General features: G+C 40.6%; 1 long non-coding RNA gene across 2 annotated transcripts; it reads right to left on the bottom strand.

Annotated features, from left to right (window-relative positions):
* Positions 1–1,603: 1,603 nt before the first annotated feature.
* LOC136289019 (uncharacterized) lies at positions 1,604–5,687 on the bottom strand. 2 transcript variants are annotated; one of them, XR_010720696.1, is made up of 4 exons: positions 5,316–5,687; positions 4,335–4,385; positions 3,424–3,563; positions 1,604–1,886 (listed from the first exon to the last, which is right to left on the bottom strand). It is a non-coding gene; the product is annotated as an uncharacterized lncRNA (long non-coding RNA). The 2 variants fall into 2 exon arrangements; XR_010720697.1 differs by lacking the exon at positions 3,424–3,563.
* Positions 5,688–5,942: the final 255 nt, after the last annotated feature.

Genomic DNA, 5,942 nt, shown 5'->3' with positions numbered 1-5,942 from the left:
CAGGAACAGAAATATTAAAATACAGTTTGGGTTGTAATCCAACGAGCTGTGTGAAAGCACTTTCACGTGGGATCTCCTTACGGGGGAAATTAAAAAGCATATGCAGCTCAAAAACCAAAGTGTGTTCTCTGTTCCTTATCACACATAATCAGGCCCTGCTGAGGGTGCTCCTGACGTGTTTGCACAGGACAATCACTGCCCTGCAGGCAGGGAGAAGTTTCAAGCACGACTGCCCAGAAAGGGCCACCCAGCCCCCGGAGATTTCTACAGAAGCTGATTTAACTCATTTGAGAAGACCTCCATAATTCCTTTGGGGAGTTGCCAGTTGTGAGGACTGAATTAATCTGAAACAAACATCTGCAGGGAGGCCTCCAGAGCACAGCCACGCAGAGTGGCAGTGTCACAGCAGCACGGGACACGGTGTGCAGCTGCCGCTGCTCCAATTAGTGCACCAACAATTACTGCATTTAATGGCACAAACTGGGAATAATCACACGGAGGAATAAACTGCTGCCCGTGTGCTGGACCCACTCCCATGATTACCAAACACAGTGTGCCCCACACCCAGACATTCAGACAGATTCCACAAGACACTAAAAGAGAAATTTTTTTTTCCCTGGTGTTTCACCGGGGAAAAGTTACAGTAAGAGACCTAGGGCAAAAAAATCCGTTTTCAAATGCCATCTACTACTATCTGTTAAATTATTATTAGCTACAAAAAGCAAAATGAGAACCACTTCTGCACAAAACAGAAGCAGCAAGAGAAAGGAGGCGTCCAAACTTGTCCAGCATAGTTGGTACTTATCAAACATGATAGTAATTTAATTCTTCATCTGAATACATATTGGTTTGTTTACTGAAGTGTTAAAAAGGCAGCTCTCATTAAGTCTGGGATATAACAGTGTGTCAGATGAAATGCAGACATTCACTTCACCTGCGGTAAAGATTTCAGACAACTGGTTCTGGACCCCAACTCAACCTTGCAAATACGATACAAAGTCGTTGCCTGGCAGTCAATCCATCTTACCCCAGAATTCTTTGCAATTTCCATATTTAGAATATGTATCTTCATTTTATCCCCTCTACGTGGATGGAAATATTTCACAATCCGTACTGGAAAACACTGAAATGGCTCTAATATTTTTAAATGCTTTTGATAATCCTATTTCACCTTTCTTTTATATCAAGGACTTGCTCTGGACACTTTTCTCCTGGCAAATCCTCGTGCCCTGGCAGTGCTGTTATCAGGACAGAATGAACTGACATTTGCACTCACACACTGCCACCCTCCTGTCCCAGGATAACACAGCAGAGCTCCATTTCAGACATCTATGGCAAAAGGTAGCACTATGAGCATAAAACTCCAGCCACCCACTTCCTAATGATGCATGTGCATCTGATTCCACACATTTTTGACTTTTAGATATGACAGGGGATGGAAATAAACATTTCTGTCAAGTAACAGTGCTACAAAACAACTTTTCAGGTAACAATGTCATTGATTTCAATTACAGAGAAGCACAGAAATGCCCTCTGTTAACACCGTAACACTTAAGTAGAAATATCACACTTTCCTTTTATGGCCATTATAAAATTTATTTGGCAAAAAAAATGGGGACAACTGGTAAAATGGCAGCATTTTATGTGCAGAAACATGGCAGTGCAGGAATAGCTATTTATCTTCATGCAGGTGATGACATTTATTCTGTGCAATTACACCGGCTTATCTATCATCAAAGAAGTGTTACACGACACCAACTTTATATTTTTCTGAAGATACAGCATTTCATTGCATGTTTTGTCATCTGGTCTCATCATGTCAGCAATTCTAAGAAATGCTTTAAAGTGGTTCTAATAATTGCTGGAGGTCTCACTGCAGGTATGACCTGGGACAGAGGAGAAATGTTAATTAGCGAGCACAAAAAAGGAACAAAACAAAATGAACCAAGTTTCAGGTAGCAGAGTTTGGGAGCAGGATGATCACAAATACTGTTTGCCACACGTTTCGTGTTCTGTTTCTGTTACATAAACTTGGCTTTGCTTTCTGTAAAACGCCCAGGCAAGACTATCTGTGACTGCAGAACATTTTGAACCCACCCTGCTAAAACACGGATCACTGAGCCCTCAGAATAAGAGTTTTTATAACCCATCACATGAAAGGTAAATATAGCATGGGGGTGGGGGAAAAACGAGTTACTGGATCTTGAGAATGGTAATTAGGTACACTCAGATGTCCCATGCCAAATGGCTGGGGGAAATCTTAAAGGCACGTAAGTAACAGAAATACAAGTTAAATGTCCTATTATTATCCTAAGTAATATAATTTAAGCACTAACACTGTAAAATACTGAAGTATTTTAAATGCTTTTAAACTGCTGAAAACAAATTTTCTTGGTCATTAACTGCTGAACATTAGAAATGTTTTTTTTCTGTTCACTAAGATTATTTAATGTTAGTGAAATTATTTGAACGTCATTTAATTACTTGAAATTCAAAATCATCACCGGCTTCAGTCATCCTTTCCAGAGAAACACTCTTCAACTGCCAGCATACCAAATATTTACCAACCATCAATGTCTGTATGTAGTGAACAAAATGTATAGATGTGTGCACCAGGAAGCAGAGCTCCTTTCAAAGATATGGCAGGATTCATTAGGGAAAAATCTCAGGAGGAAAGCTGAAAGTGCAGAGCCTAAAAAAAAGCTTCCTCCACAGAAGTGCAGTGGAAAGACAAAACCAGCAGCATGTTTTTTCAAACAAAGGAGAAGCTGCTGAAGTTACCACCAGCAGAATTTCACACCACAGATCCTACACAGCAGCTGCTCTTTTTCTCCAAGCTGAAATAGCAAGTTGCTGGATCAATATTGCATATCCACAACTTGCAGATGCAATTCCAAGGTATAATATAATGCAAGATGCCTCCAGACACTAACTCAGAACCAGGCAATGCAGTTAAAATATCGGAGTGATTTGCAAACCAGCAAGGTTTTATGAACCACTTCAGATCACCTCCAGTATTTTTAAAGCACTATGTGTATATTTATACAACAAAAGGGAAATGAAATCAGCGTGACACCAGCATTAGTCTTTTTGATGTCTGCAGCACACTTATGTCAAGATTCCTGCCATAATGCACCTTAAAACTTTCTGACAAGTTGCAGACTTTCTGAACATTTCGAAAGTGTTCAGGAGCACTTACGGTGTTGGCAGTTATTTTTTCTCATTTTGGGAGGAGGGATGACGTTATTCTGAGAATTAGAGATATATTCTGCAGTGATTTTCCTGGTCTGCAAGCACAAACAGAGGCCTGTGCTTGCTGCCATTACTGAGGTGATCCCCTGTCCCAAAATCTGAAACTAAATACAGTCCATGTATTGCACAGATACAAACAGAAGTTCCAAAGCTTGTGTTAAAAATACTTACCAAACCTTACAGTGATTTATGTCCAGATTTCTGGCTACATTCATGAGCATGAAAATCATGGGAGATGATTCCCAGCCAGCCTTCAGTCCTAGACTCCTTTCCTGTGCTCACGAGTGTAAAATACTCATTTCTCCTTTTTCCTTAAGCCAGGTGCCATCAAGGACAAATGAAATAACGACTACATGTAATTATTATATATACAACAATATATATAACAGAGCTGCATGCAAATGCACGTTTAGGGAGGTGAGCGGTGGCCTCTGCTATATAAAAAAATGAGGCCTCCATTAGGAAGAGGCTGGTGACAGTAACTGCCCAAGTGACAACAAAAGGCATTAAAGAGAGTTTTGCCACCGAGGTGAGCATTACAAATTCTGACACCCATCACTACTGACTTTTTTACCAGATCACATCTCACAAGGTGTCTGAGAATCCTCTAATTGCCATCAACATTATTTTCTTAGTAGGTGCTGAAATAGAATATCCTGCTCTACACCACTGAAGTCCCTTTCAGCAGGCCAGTCAGAGCAGGTTTAAAATAGGTATATCCAAGATGTATCGCAAAATGCAGCAATGATTAACTGTGAAATAGTCACTCAGGAACTGAGTCTTTTCTTTAGACAACCTTGGTTTACAAATCCTGTCATTTCTCACTACAGATAGGAGTTGTCATTCAGGGGGAGCTGTCATTGTAGTGACACATTGCAACATGAGCTCCGGGGTAATTGTGCTGATTAGGAAACAAAATATTCATGTCCCATTTGAATGAATGGGAAAATCGTAAGAAAAAATTTTGCTTGGTTAAGTTAATAACATAACTTGTCTTCTGATGTGCTCCTGTGGGAAGTGGGAACCCAAAAGTGTGCATCACATGGACTGACTTTAATGTCTTTTCACAGGGAACTACTCACTGTTATTTGCAGGGTAATCAAAAGGTTATTTCAAGTTCATACATCCAGTTTCTGGAAAAGAGAGAGGGCAATGGATCAAGAACAACAGCACAGTACCTAAATATTGAAACACAGAGCTGTCAATTAAAAAGTAGCAAAAATTAGAAATAGACCCATGGAAGTTATGAGTAACTTGGGGGGCCTTTTCCCTCCAGTTTTCTGGAGGGTCCAAGACCCTGGGCAAAACCAACACTTTTATCAAGAGCAAACACTATGCAAATCTGCCATAAGAATCAGTTTATTTGCCATAAATACAGTGCACAGAACCTTGAGTTAAAACAAACTTAACAAAAAATTGGACACCTGACTTCTCCTGCCAAGCTAACAATCTGTGTGTAAGAGTCCTTTTCCTGGAGAACTCCCGAGAAACAGAAAGGAGGCGGAAAGCAGCTTACCCTGCTATGCTAAAAGCCACCAGCCAGGGATAATTCCCTCTCTCTTCTCTCACTCACAATGGTGTTCTTGGAAACAGATTTATTTTGTACTTCCAGTGTCTAATAACAGCTGTTATGCATTTATTGTGCCACTCTCCTGACACAGTAATGTTATCCTACTTAACTCTGCGACTCCTCCTGACATAAAAACGAGCCCACCATGACATTCTCTAATGCCGTATCAAACTGGCAGTGACCTGGGGCTGCCACGCTCTTCCCGGTGCTCACTGCACTTGATTTAACTCCTCTAATGTGCTAATGGGCACAAGTCATTCCAGGGTAATTGCTGACAATCCCAGAAACCCCATCAAATAGGAAATGCCCCATTTTAATGCCGTGATTGGCAGAGCTTTCGGACGCCAGTGTTTAAAGCAGCAGTGCTGCTCTGATGTTTTATTCCTCACCTTGGGGATATTTTCCAGACACTCCCAGAGTCCCTTTCAGTTCAACAGGACATGGGATTTAAACCCAACATTTCTAAGTCCCGTTTCCACAGAACTGCACTCACCTTCTGCTGGTATCTCCGTTGTGGCTTTGATAGAATTCCCGATTCACCCATCGCATAGCTCCTCATACAGACCCCCAAATGGTGGGCACAGACATGATTTTCTTAAGACAATTCTTCGGCATTATCAGGCTCCACAAATTTCACCATTTTTCCAAATGGATTTGACTGGGGAGGGATACTAAAAGCATAACAAGCTGGCCCACGGTCCTTATTTCCTTCTAGAATCAAAGAAGTCTCATTTTATAGAACTTTGTCAGTGTCTGGTCCTTTTCAAAGACAGATGCTACACACAGCTAGAAATCTTCATTTGTTTGTAGCAAAAGATTGTTGAGCATAAAAAGCAGACACTTCTAGCAGTCATTTCTTCTTCTCCCTAAATACCCTTTAAGACAGAGTTGAAAAAGTCAAACTCTTACTATACACACGACTTACCTTGCAAAGTTCCCTAAGGTTCTCATGAATTTCCCTTTTTACATCCAAATCATTACTTGTTTGTAACCTGGTACAGTGAAATGGTTCAGAGTTTAATTTGAAAGAGAAGAAAAGGGGGGGGGAAAGAAACATGGAGAAATGGAGCTAAAAAAAAGGTATTTAGAAAACAGAGCAAATATTAATCACAAATAGTTT

Source organism: Chamaea fasciata, unplaced genomic scaffold, assembly GCF_029207755.1.
Source record: "Chamaea fasciata isolate MVZ Bird 193981 ecotype frontalis unplaced genomic scaffold, bChaFas1.0.hap1 SCAF_4, whole genome shotgun sequence".
Lineage (NCBI taxonomy): Eukaryota > Metazoa > Chordata > Aves > Passeriformes > Sylviidae > Chamaea > Chamaea fasciata.
This window is presented reverse-complemented; position numbering and strand designations above follow the sequence as displayed.